A 14,295-nucleotide genomic window follows, 5' to 3' on the forward strand; every position below is an offset into this window, starting at 1 on the left:
AACTAAATCGTTTTTTAAAAGTATCAATGTCTGTGGTAATTTTTCCTAGAATATGTTCCATATCGTTTGAAAAGTAGTAAGAATTGGTTATCCCTCTCGGATTTGGGTATGGTATGAAAAGTCGATAAACATAAATACGGTACCTTTGTTTTCGGCATGACATAACCCATAACACTCATGAACATCTGAGGCTAAGGCAAATATCAGTGACAACAACTGCAAAAGTAATTCACTCTTCCTCGTCCTCGACACTTCTCAGTCCGCTTGGTCCGGGTACTCGCCGTTACAATGATGACCTCTTTGTGTATAGACTATAAGCTCTCAGTTAATGAAGTACGATAGCACACAGAGGGTCTTACGGTCTTTTGTTCACCAGCTCTCCCCCCCCCCCCCCCCCCCACGTCTCACAGGGTGAAAGACCCCGGACAGGGGATTTTAGAGTCATTGTGTTTCTCACAGCTGCTTGCTTTCGTCTAGACAATAGAATGTCCTGGTGTATGATTAGCATAGAATGTACAGTAATTAGTTCAAACATTATACATTTCTTGACAATAACACCCAGTAGCATTTTGTGCTCAGACCCGCGTGGATACTTCAAGCAGACTAATTGTCAGAAACGTTCATCTACATATCAATACAACAGAACTGTGGCAAACCCTTGATCTCATGTAGGAGCCCTGTTGCATAACGAGTGCTCCTGCATTGTGATGCTTCTATGGCCTTGGATCTGTTTTTACACGTTTTGCATGGGTCTCCCCATGCCCAATTTTTCTCTTAAACAGATAATAATTTTGGGAGAAACAACTAATGTTTATATTGCTCCCTAGCCACCTTACTAAGACCTCAACACACCGCTAGTCATTCTAGATTCAATGCGTACAGCGCATATTTACATAATAATACAAGCAGATGTGAAGAACACGAGCTCAACACCCTCTTTTTCCTCTACCTCTCATATTATATGAGACAAGGAAACAAAACTTTAAATGTTATTAGAAACTGTATGTACTTGTGTCAACGATCAGGCTTAACAAAAATCGAAAAAGCAAAAGAATGCTTTAGTAATGTGTAAATTGCTAATTCATTTTATTATCTGGCTTACTACTGGGCGAATTTCACTCTTGCAAAACTTTATGAAAAAATGTAATAGTAGAACTTACGTATGTGGGGCATTTAAACAACGATCCGAAGACGAATAGAAACAAAATCAAGGAACAAACTCTAAGTGCCAGGAGGAGACTTAGAGAGACAGATGTCAGAACTGAAAAGGTTTCCGAGATTGCAAAAGACAATGTCAGGTTTAGTTAATTAAGAGGAAAACCATTTCACGAGGGAGCCTGGCAGTGTTACTTAGGGGAGGATCTGGTCCGCTCTGGGAATATAAGCTGTGAAATTATCTCGCTTCATAACATTTAGGACAGCACATGGGGATTAATGAACATGGAGGGCAATGTCTTTTTAAGAAAGCAGACGGTAATCGATTTACCTCTCAAGGGGCAAAAGTAGGATGAGAATTTTCCAGCTATATGCAAATCTTAGCCTTTCTGTTCTGAAGCTCTAAAAATTCCACTCGCGGAAATAAGTGTGTTACACAGTCTTAAAAAATGGTGTCTTTTTTCCGAATTCCGCACAAAAGCTTAAAATCTAAGTTTGTCCCCGTTCGCAAGATTTTGAGGGTCCAATCCATGTTCTCTCCTTTATGCACAGAGACATACAAGACTTTATTTTTCTCTCGGCTTGGTGCTTACTGAGAAACGAAGTTTCCTGCTTTCGACCTGATATTTATCTCTTTAGAGAACGGAATAATTTGAAGAATAAATACATAGTAAAGTATAAGTCTAAATTCAAACAAACAAGTGTATTGGAGGCACAAACACTTTGACTGAGATTTATCCACACAGGTAGGGATAAATTTAGTGTTAGGATAGGAAGTGAAGGAGATGTCACGTGCCAGCAACTGCTTCCGGGACCCAGGAGCCTCGTCTTGGGAGTTCAGGCAGCCAGACGTCAGAGATAAGAAAAGCTTTTCGGAACTCACACGTTGACCTCGAACCTACTCGAGACGATCAGATAAAAGAGCTTCCCCTGGTGGGCAGGGCCTCAACCACATTTTTCTTTCAGCCAAAGATTGTGGTCTTCTGTTGACTTTTGCAGTCTTTTTTATCTCTTTGTCAGCTGAAGGCATGCAGAAACTTTGTTAAGGAGATTGGAGGGCATTGAAATGGAACTACTGACCACGTGTCCCTCAACTTGGTTAAAAATAGATACAAGTTCAAGCCCACAAGCGTATGCATGCCCGTGTGCGTGCACGTCTGCTTGTGTGCATGTGAGTGTGAATGCGGTGTGTTGGAGCGTGTGTATGTGTATGTGTGTGTGTGTGTGTGTGTGTGTGTGTGTGTGTGTGTGTGTGTGTGTGTGTGTGAATGTTTGTGTGTGAGTGTATTTATGTTTATGTTTGTGTATGTGTGTGTTTTGAGTTTTAGGTCTCTAAATGAAAAGACAAACCGTTTGATATGAGAAAGATACTCACAATTTCAACTTATGATTAGTGTTTGTTTGTTAAGATTACATTATTGGGTGGCTATGGATTTGGGTATCTCTACAGCAAACCGCCACAGAATTATCTTCTCACAGTTGCTGTTAGTATCATCATTATCACTAACATCATCATTGTTGGATACATTGTACTCGTTGAAGGGCCTGCATTCTGGCCATTCGACAAAGCTTGAAGACGTGCTTTTTGGAAAGGGGGGGGGGCGGCGGCACATAACACAAAAAGAAGCATGATAATTTTATTATTCGTTCACATTTTTTAAATCGCTTGGTCACAGCCCAAGATTCCGGGCAGATTAGAAACACGTCCACTTGTTGCACGGCTGCGAGTATGCAAATGAGGCAAATACCGCCCATTCCTCTGTCTTTACCGACAAGTGACGTAATACTTCGAAGCTGAGGGACAAGTGGAAATTTTCTCAGTATGCGTGACGTCTACGTTTCACATAATGGCATTCGTGGATTATCTCAGTTTAAGGTTAACGTTCTTTTCATCATGGTCGTAAAAAAGTACCCCCCCCCCCCTCCTCCTCCTCCTCCTCATCCTCCTCATCCTCTTCCCATCATTTGCCTATCTCTTTCTCTTTCTCTCTCTCTCTCTCTACCTCTCTCTCTGTTTCTCTCTCTCTCTCTCTCTCTCTCTCTCTCTCTCTCTCTCTCTCTCTCTCTCAAACACACACAAACACACATACACACACACACGCGCGCACACACACACGCAGCGTCTGCGTTCAATTTCAAACCGGGGTATTGTGCCATCTAGCTGCCCCATCTCCGATCTTGTGTAATTATCTCGAGCTGGCCTTAATAGGTTAAGTCAACGCTGCTTCTGTTATAATCTAGATCTAAATGATGGGGATTTAAGGAGGAATATTTTGTGGAAAGAGAGAGAGGGGTGGGGGGGGGGTGGGGGGGAGTAATTTTATAATAAATCATTGTCATGATTATTTGTGGAGTGAAGGGGGTATTTTTAAAAACAATGATCGTCATCATCTTTATCATCAACTGCAGCAGCAGCAGAAGGAGAAGCACCACCAACGACAACAAGAACAACCTCAACAATAACAACAGCAGTAGTAGCATCGTCACCACATTATATAGATCTGACACTTCAGCATGTTTCAACAGTAGTGCTCAGTTTGTAACGCAGGAGACATAAAACTATTTAAGCCTTTTCCACCAAGATCTAGGTTACACAGGATCGACCGTTATGTTTGATATCTGCCCTTCGTTAAAGAGGACACTTTTGAGGATTTGCTGAGGCCGATTTGGTACATGCAAGCAGAGCAAGGGAAATAAATCCTACCGAATTGATTTTTCGAGCTGAAAGCACCTTCATTTGGCTCATATTTCTCTCGATCTCAAAGTTGGGAACCGTTTTATTATTTTATAAGTATCCTTTTTTTTACGACAACGAACAAACTGGATCCATACGGCTTTCACATTTGTTCTCTAGGACAGATCAAACAGAAAACCTAAAATCTTCTTAAAAATCCACCATATTGTATAATTTTTGCACCTCAGGACATTTTTAAAACCACACACACACACACACACACACACACACACACACACACACACACACACATATATATATATATATATATATATATATATATATATATATATATATATATATATATCACACACACACACACACACACACACACACACACACACACACACACACACACACACACACACACACACACACACACACACACACACACACATACATGTATACGGATGTATACCTTCCACTCTTCTTCTTTTACTCTGTCTATGTCTCAGTCTCTGTCTCTGTCTCTATGTATGTATAACACAAAATACACAGTTTTTGCCCCTCATATGTACATATAGGGGTTTGAAATAACGCACAGCCCGTTAAAAAGCCTCAAGAAACTTCAAATACCAGTGTCCAGATTGATGTCAAGCGTGTCACTATAAAGCTCTAAGTGTACAAATATCAAGCTCTAATGTTACAAAATACCACATAGCAAACCTAATTATACAACTCCATTTTCAAGTCATTGAAACTAAATCTAAGTAAAGTAAATTCAAGAATGAATTTGATAAAAACAACAACAACAACAACAGGTCAATAAAAGTTGTAATTCGGCCCAATTAGATCTACGGTTTTTAATTAATATATTTACATTTAAATGATATATTTCTTCATAAGCACGTAGGCATATGATATTATTTTTTTTATGCTTGCATCCGTCTGAAGGTAGCAGCCATGTTGTAGCGAGTCACAGACCCACTCTTCTGTTCTGTCACCTGAGACAAGAGTCACCCTGATGGATTTGCGTCAGAACTTTGGGTCAAGCGTTCTTTCATCCTCTACGCCATATTGCCAAAGCATTCTCGTAAACCTTCAGGAAACGGGAGTAGAGCGGAAGATACTTATTGAGAAAGAGCTTTTTCAGCCTCGGCTTCGGTTAATCAACCATGAGTGCTGGCGTTATCAATAAATACGAAACAGCTTCTGTCACTGTGATTTTGGGCGATTGCTGATAGCTTCGAGGAAATGATTGAAACGCTTCGCTACTACTGCCATTGAAAAGGTCCTAGTGGACTCGTATCTTTTCACGTCTGAATGCAAGAGTAGTTTTGCAGTTAGGACCTCGTCTGTATGTTGATGAGAAAACATAATAAGGAAGGTCAGTTGAGTGATTCACATAAAACTTCTTCTTTTCAGGTCTACTCCAAACATTTACAACAAAATGAGATTCTCCCTGACCATAACCCTCCTCCAACCTCTCTCTGTCTCTGTGTGTCTGTGTGTTTGTCTGTCAGTCTCTTTCTCTGTCTCTTTCTCTCTCTCTCTCACTTACTCTCTCCCTCTCGCTCTCTCTCTATCAATCTATCAATCTATCTATCTATCTATCTATCTATCTATCTATCTATCTATCTATCTATCTATCTATCTATCTATCTATCTATCTCTTCTCTCTCTCTCTCGCTCTCTTTCTTTCAGTGTTACTCGTCTATAGTATTTTCGCTCCATATTTTTTTTTGTCTCTTGCCCCCATTCTTTTTCCATCTTTCCTTTATCTGAGTTCAGTTCTAATGACTAAAGCAAAGGAAAAGGTCTCACCTTGAACGACACAAATGGCCCTATCCTGCTGCACTGTGGTTCCTCTAGTTCGCCGGGTCCACGACATGTTAAGATTTGCCTTATTGATATAACATTGATAAGCTTGAATGGGTGCACATTCTATTTGAAGATATTTGAGTTTGCTATGCGACATCTAAACTTGAAAAAGAAAGTATTTATATTTGACTTTGCGGTCTGTACATTTTCTTTTGCAATGATTAATTCTTCCTGGGAAAAACTCATATTACATATTTTGAAGTTTCAATGTGGCATTTAGCTTGCAATATTATACTTTTTGAAGATGCTAAATGTTCCTTAAAAAGGCTGGTTGTACATATTATGTACATTTCAGAGGGGGGAAAACTCAGTACAATTTTAGCGGTCCCTTTTATATGGTTTATGTAATAATGACTATCTCACCTCACCTAAATAAATATAGATGTGCGCACGCGTGGTACTTTTGTGTCATCAAAATGTATATTATTAATGTGCGAGGTCAAAAACGGAACCTTGGTCGTCATTATCATAATCTGAACTTTTGTTGATTTATTGATAACGTTAACTACCATGAACATTATCGTCCCATTTGCATCAAAGATCCAAGAATATAGCATCTTTAAAAATGTTTAACTATGAACTATTTCTGAGTTTTGAATCCAGCACTCTAGGTAAAGTTTAGAAAGTGCTTTCTTTGCGAAGTACCCCTGAAAATGTCAAAAAGTGATTGTTTGAATGCCCTAATTCATCACTGATGGCCTGCTCGTCCGACGTCATGTACGATTGCCGTGTCTGTATCAAACTTAACAAGCCAGCCAGTATGGTATAAACAATTATAATGTTTTATCACGTCCGTGCCTGGTGGTCTGGAGCGTCAAAACGGAGGCATGTTCAATGTTTCTTACTTTTTGTATGTAAATCAAAGCAAATTTTAATTACTCTGTAAAATTTCAACAATGAATGTTCTTTCGTTAAAAAATATTGGAAAATAAAATTCAATTCATAGTGGGCCTGTGGCAAACTGGGCCTGTGACAAACCTGGTCTGTGACTAACTGGGCCAGTGACAAGCTGGGCAGTCCCCGTCAATACTGGCTAATCCATCTGGATTAGATCCCTTATGGAATAAATTCTACGTATCCCATAAAAAACCTTATAGTTCATTCCCTTTATTTATTTGATTTTTGCCGTAATGTACACGTTTTCTTTGGGGAAAATGACGTAATGGAAAACGTCTACCGAATTCATGAAATTGTAATGAGACATTAAGCTTGCTATGTACTTTTTCAACATTCTAGTTGCAGTTTAACACAACTAACTGTGCTCTTGAGAGGTGGTAAGAAAATACGTGCGTTTGTGTGTGTGTGTGTTTGTGTGTGTGTGTGTGTGTGTGTGTGTGTGTGTGTGTGTGTGTGTGTGTGTGTTTGTTTGTGTATCTGTGTGTTTATGTGGATAGAATGATCCAAGATGAACACCTTCTGATATTGACAAAGAAAACAGAGGCCCACAGTTTCCAAGGTGTTTAATCAAGACTGTGTTTTCCGAATTTGTTATGTACATACACTCAGACATTTGCTTTGAGACTTCGAAGTAAACATTCAAAAGTATTATTGGGAACATAGATAGGGAGAAGGCAAATGAAAAGTAAACGTAACAACTTCTGACGTTGGTGTCATTAGTGATTTCCCTCAAACACGCAGTGACAACAGTAACGAGTAACGATACACATTTCTCTACTTCAAAGGCCCTTTTTTATTACTTTTTCATCCATAGCTATTTTCAATCATCATATCAATATGAGATGCCTCATTCAGTATCTATCTATTTATCTATCTATCTGTCTGTTTACTATCTATTCATCTGTCTATCTCTCTATCTATTTATCTCTCTGTCTATCTGTCTCTCTGTCTATCTTTCTATTTATACTTCTGTCTGTCTGCCTGTCTGTCTGTCTATTTGTCTGTCTGTCTCTCTATCTGTCTGTCTGTCGATCGACTGATATTCATTTATCTGGAAATTTGTTGTCTGTTAATCTGGTTTTTTTATATCTAGCCTTTTAATAATATCCACGCTCATATTTCTTTTAAAAATGGGTTGTTCAAATTAATATGATCGTTAAGAACAATAATCTAACATCTTCATTTTGTTGACGAGCACAATAACATTGAGCAACAACGAGAAGACCATCCAAGAACACGTAAATAAACTAATCAAAAGTTGCCAAGATTTCAAAATGAAGATCAGCCCAAGAATAGCTGACGCCATGAAAATGAGCAAGACATCAAGACTACCACCAGACAAAATTATAGCAGCCAGAGCATACACCCAGAGATCAGAAGGACACAGAGAATAGAAAGGGGCAGGCCCAGGAACATTGGATAAGGAGGTCAGAGAAACATTATTAAAACAAAAACAAAACAACAACAACAACAGCAACAACAACAACCACTACCATTTAACAGGCGATGCAACAAACAAAAACCAGATACATTCTACGTTTGCCAAGGATGAAATAGATTCTTTCGAGGAGATAGGAGGAAATAGAATGAGACAGATCGAAAGAGACAAAAAGAGAGAGGGAGTTAGAGAGAGAGAGAGAGAGAGAGAGAGAGAGAGAGAGAGAGAGAGAGAGAGAGAGAGAAAGAGAGAGAGGGGGGGTAGAGCGAAATAAATAATAAGAGAGAGACAGACAGAGAAAGAGAGAGAGAGAAAGAGAGAGAGAAAGAGAGAGAGAGAAAGAGAGAGAGAGAAAGAGAGAGAAAGAGAGAGAAAGAGAAAGAAGGGAGGGTAGGGTGAGAGAAAGAGAAAAAGAAAGAGAGAGAGAAAGAGAGAGAGAGAGAGAGAGAGAGAGAGAGAGAGAGAGAGAGAGAGAGAGAGAGAGAGAGAGAGAGATGTGAGGGGTCAGGGTGGGGGTGGGGGTGGGGGAGGGGTCAGGGTTACAGAAAGTGGGTAAGACGGCATATCGGGAAGCAGAAAATCCCAAGAACTTAAAAAACTTGACAAAGAAATGGGTTGTAAAATAAATGCTATCACAACACGTCTAAACCAAGTAGGTGGTAACATAGGAATAAATTAGTTTGCAGATGAATAAAGGAAACAAGCAGTTGAAATGACTGTTAAGATTCTAGAATGAGCCGAGTGTAGCAACACAGAGCAATGAAGAGAACTCCGAATATTATTAAATGATTATGAAATGGCTTCCAATATTTCAAGAGAAGCTGGTCTCCATGTCATAATCTGGAAATGATACCTCAACGATTTCCCAATGCTCATTTATAGAATTAATGAGAATCAAATAGTCTCGAAGGGAGTATAAGAAGTTTTGTTAGCCGGAGGTTTAAGAAAGAGGTTTTGAAAAAGTGCATGATGTTAGGGTTGGCAAAGTTTTGGAGAACCCAAAGTTTTGAGGTGCATGTAAATGAAAGGTTAAGTTGGCAAAGGAAGAATCTGCTAAAAAAAAAAGGGTTATACATTTCAGTTTTAACATTTCTTCCTTTTACATCGTAATTTTTCGATTAATATGCTGGTGTTAGGGAGTTCAACTTCTTTAATATTCGTACATCTATCACCAATCTGTCCTTTGTAAGTACAATCTGTCGAGTTGATTTCTCGAATGCTTGTGCTTCTGTGTGAATAGAAAGATCTGTCTTCCGAAGCTACTGACAAACTCCACTCTGAATCAAAGTACACCCTTTGATGTTGTTGGACCGCCAAAGATAAGTATGCAACTTACGATAAGAAAAGCAAAATTATTGCCAACTGTGCAAGGCTAAAGATCATAAAACACTATACAATCTTCCATATCATAAAGCATTTACATTAATTGGCTCAGAAAAGAGAAACCTTACACTAATTGCAAAATCTGACACGGCATTTAGATCGTTTCTTTAACATTAACTCATATCAGAATAATAGATGACCTTCGAAAAAGGCAAATTCCTTTTTGTGTGAGTGCGCTTGCGTATGTATGTTTGTGCATGCGTATGTGTGTGCGTATGTGTATGTGCGTGCATGCAAGCATGCGTGTGTGTGTGTTTGTGTGTGTGTGTGTGTTTGTTTGTACGTGTGTCTGTGTGTATGTGTGTGTGTGTGTGTGTGTGTGTGTGAGAGAGAGAGAGAGAGAGAGAGAGAGAGAGAGAGAGTGCGTGCGCGCGTGCATGTTTGTTTCTGAACTCGACAGCAGGAAAGAGTTATCGTCTCGTTTGATCGAGTAATGTGGAATTGCAACGAAAGATTTTCCAGATTTAGCGTAATTTCGCATAACAAAATAGTTATCGAAGTTATCATAATGTACACATCACCGCTCTTTCCCTCCTGCCTCCCTCTCCTCCACCCTTTCTCCCCTTCGCCCTAGCCAGGCGGATGAATGTGGTATTGCAACGAAAGATTTCACTGATAAAGAGGAACGCAAAAATTTCGCCTAACAAAAATACGTTTCAATGTTATCGCAATGTATACACCTCCCCTCCATCCCCCCTCCTCCTTTCCATCCTTCCTTCCCTCCATCTCTCCTCTCCACCCTGACCACGTGCGCTATTGTAAGGTCTTTATGCACAAGGTCGGTCACAGCGGCTGTTCCTACCTTCAAGTTTGCTTTAACCGCCCCATAGTATTAACAATTATAATCTAAACTCGAATATCGTTCGAATGCAAGCAAAGTGCATTCATTGCCGTGTGCAAATCATGTAATTTTTCAAGGTCGAAAGTCCTTGTGTTAGATTTACGTCTCTCAGTGTTGCTGCCCCTTTAAGAAAAACAAATGACAATAACAATGATAATGACAATCTTTATTCATCTCGCAGAGCGAAATTTGTCTTGGTCGTTAACAATGGCAGTAGACGTTACAAAAGTTAGACTTAAAGGTGCACTCACGCAAACGCACAACAAGACAGGACATTAGGTCAAGTAAATACATATCTCATGTGCTGGGACAACCCGCTCCGTAAAACTCTCTCTCTCTCTCTCTCTCTCTCTCTCTCTCTATCTCTCTCTCTATCTCATCTCTCTCTGTTTCATTTGTAGCACTGTGTGTTCAATAACCTCAGTGCAGTTGGTACGAATGAATTTCTATATCTGTCTGTTCTGGCTTTTTGGAAATGTATCGTTTACTGCTGGTCGATAGTTGAAATTCCGATGTCAGTTGGTGGCTATGGTCACTAAGCATTATTTCCGTCTTTTTTAGAACGTTTGTCTTGTGCAGATATTCAAAGTTACTTAGATCTCTACCAATTGTTCTTGATGCCTTTCTTATCAACGTGTTTATTTTTATAATGTGCTGCCTTCCTAGATTGCTACCATAGCAAGTGATACCAAAATTTATCAAAGTTTCTATTGTGGTGGTGTAGAAAATCGGAAGGATGGATGGATTCAGATTGAAAGACTTTAGTTTCCTCAGAAAGTAGAGCCTCTGATTTACCTTTTTAACTATATTGTTTACGTGGTTTTGCCATGTAAATTTTTTGTCCATTGTAAGGCCAAGATATTTGTATGAATCCGTGATTTCAATAGTTTTTTGTTCAATTACGGTTGGTGGGATTGTTGGTTTTTCTCTTCTAAAATCAAAAATCCTTTCCTTTGTTTTTGAGAGGTTCACTTTTAGAACATTTGAGTTGCGCCATTTAAAAAACCTACATATTTCTTCGAAATACTCTTTTTCATCAAGGTTTATTAATCCAATAATAGCGGAGTCATCTGCAAACTTAATCGAAACAAAGAATGTAATAGAAAATAAAATGGACAGACTAAGTGTATGGGTATTTATTTGTTTTGCTGTTTTCATAATGCATTGTGTTTTGTTTTTTTTTCATTTTGTTTCTTACAGCCATTCAAGACAGGCGTATCCTGGTGGGTTTCAGGTTTGCTCCTCGTTACCAATAGACTCTTGGTGGACTGATTTCGCCGAGAGAAGGCTGGATAGAAGTAGAAGAAAGAGTAAGTGCGGACATAGGGTGAAATCATTATTAGCAATATTAGCACTACTTAACTTGTGGTGTGCGAGTCGTTCCCAAACAGAAGCAGCGTTTTGTGAAGGAACAAAGATTATTTATGCCCTTTACGTTGCATTTAGAGTGCGGATAAAAATTCGTGGAGCGACTTATTGCCAAATATCTCCCCAACTACAGAACATACACTCTCCAACTTTTTAAAATAATTATTTATATCAATTTGTCTTAACAGATGAATACTTTTTAAACCATCCGGCGCTGTATGATAGAAAATCCCATAACAAAGAGTAATTTAAAAAATCTCAGTCGATGGTTTCTACAGGTTTTAAAGGAAAATAGCACTTTTAAAAGCAAGTCCATCCTACTTCTTCTAATCGCGACACTATGCTCCTGGGATGTATATTTTGATAACCTATAGTGCAATTAATGGTACGGAAAAAAATGTACTATTTACTTTGTTTCTGCAACCATAGACGATGAAAGTATATTATTGTCCAAACCAAAACACACTGTCACCAGCACATCTCTACTGAATAGGAGTGGGTGCGTTATTCTTTACTCATTTTACTCGTCAATTATATCCTAATACATAAAAAGTTGTTGCAGAAATCCTTTGCAATTTCACTTGTCATCTTTCAGGAGATCGTAATTATGCGTGGGCCAAAGTTTTACCAGTGTCATTGGTGAGCTGTGACGTAGGCCACATACGTAAGCAAAATGTGTGCGAGAAGCGGGAACTGCTATGACTACTTTCGTTTTCCACGCGACGGAGATTTGTAGTATAATCATTATGAAGAGAATTGTTTTAGCGACAATTGTTGTGGGAAAAAATTATGATTAAGTTATGACAAATTGATACAAACTGCTGTACAAAGTATGGGTCAGTGGCGGTGCGTCATTTGTGCAATTGATGCAAGCGCTCCACCTAACCCTGGCCTTCACTCCCCCCCCCCCTCCCCTTTTTCTAATTGTTCTAAACCAGTCAGTGCTCTAGATCTACATAATTATAATATATAGGTCTAGTACCATCCTTGCGATCCGTCACCCGCTGGCTGCGCCAGTGAAGAGACAGACGGCGAGGATGATTTATGCTCGTCGTACCGCTTGTGGTAGTGTCTGCTAGCATGCTGGGAGCAAGCAAAATCTTTGCACCAAAGTTATTTTTGTCACTGTAGAGAAATCTAGGCATCGTTCTTCTCGCACAAGAAGAAAGGTGCATGAAATAGCTCTTCGCAGCACCAATTCGGTGAAAGCTAAAAATTTGATCCAAGTTTCCGCGAGCCTATCTACTACACTAGTAGAGTCTACGGTAACTCAATGAAGAATGGGTATCGAAACTGTTGTCTCCCTCTATTGTGTAGAAAGTCCTGTTAAGGTAAATCTTCAAATTTTGATTGAGTCTGGTTGTTGGCGCTGCACAAATTAATTAGAAATCTTTAAATCTTTTCAGATTGTGAGAATAGTGAGTTGTTAGTATTGTTTCACTTTATTGCAGCTTTTATGCAGTTTCATCTAGAAACAGTTGTAAATATGGATATATGTAGATCTAGATTACGGGATATCCTGCAGATTATAATTGACTTTCTCTAAAAATCTTAATAGTAGCTACTAAGTCTATTGCTCATTTGCTCACTTTCCAATTATGCACCACTTTGTCTGCAAGCCACGCGACGCAACTGGTATGGGACACATTGATTCACCGATTAAAAAGATATTTAAGGATTAGTTGCGCCACGAATGTTTCACCACACTATTTGTAAGTAATTTTGATAAATTTCAAGGTCAGCCAAACGACCCAGTCTGGTTAGCCAAACTGTGCACGAAAGATAGAGACAGCACTAACAGGACATCATCCCTCTCGTCTCTGTTTGTCCAAGTTGAAGAGTCAAACGCGTGTAAAATAATCTGCACTGACCTCGGAACAGTCATATTATGTTTAGTTGGAATTTTTTCTCAGATAACATATAAACTGCACTGACATAACACGATGAAGTCATGTGTACATACTTACCTTTCAGTCAGTATATAAGTCGTATCCAAGAGCTTGTCTCGCACGCACATGCTAGCAATCTGCGGATTAGAACAATTCAATGGTTTGCCGGGGAAATCATGATTGTGTTTTATATCTAGTTCCATATAATTAACTATCTAAATCAATAGGTCTAGAATGATTCAGGCACACGGCAGAAGGTTATGTTACCTTATAAATCGACAATGAGGCGATTTTAAAATGCGGGCAATACATAATTCATTTCCTGGGTGCTGACATCTGCTGGCTGCAATCTGAAGGGTGTCGGGGCACGACGAGGTAAACGCCCCGACTTACAAGATAATTTAGTAATAAAACCTCACGACGGCCAACTCGTTCTGATAGGCGAGTCTCCGACAAATGGGGCCGCTGTTATTCAGTTTAAGAGATGCCGCTCATACTCCACCTCTTTGATGGAAAGAGTCTTAATATTTACCCAACATACTTTCCGTGGCTTTTGTCCAACGGGCAATCTTAACTAACAGCTGACCAAAGGTATCTTACAAACCCTAGGAAACTCAACAGTAATAATAGACAACCACCTTCCAAATGATCTATTCTGTCACGATAAGGGCATTAAGCTCGTTCAAAAAGGAGAAAAGCGGAGGGCGGGGTTTGGCGCTTGTTCTTAATTTGAACCACATGGGGTGCTCCACCATGGATAACTTGTGAT

At 39.3% G+C, this 14,295-nt stretch overlaps 1 long non-coding RNA gene across 1 annotated transcript in view; it reads right to left on the reverse strand.

Moving 5' to 3' along the window:
* The window catches only part of LOC106011452, a 179,759-nt gene that overhangs the window by 110,357 nt on the left and 55,107 nt on the right, over positions 1-14,295 (reverse strand). Inside the window, exon 2 of the long non-coding RNA XR_001184744.2 lies at positions 13,605-13,663. This is a non-coding gene — a long non-coding RNA (uncharacterized LOC106011452). The remainder of the gene's footprint in view (positions 1-13,604; positions 13,664-14,295) is intronic.

This window comes from Aplysia californica, unplaced genomic scaffold (assembly GCF_000002075.1).
Source record: "Aplysia californica isolate F4 #8 unplaced genomic scaffold, AplCal3.0 scaffold00119, whole genome shotgun sequence".
NCBI classification, from domain to species: domain Eukaryota; kingdom Metazoa; phylum Mollusca; class Gastropoda; order Aplysiida; family Aplysiidae; genus Aplysia; species Aplysia californica.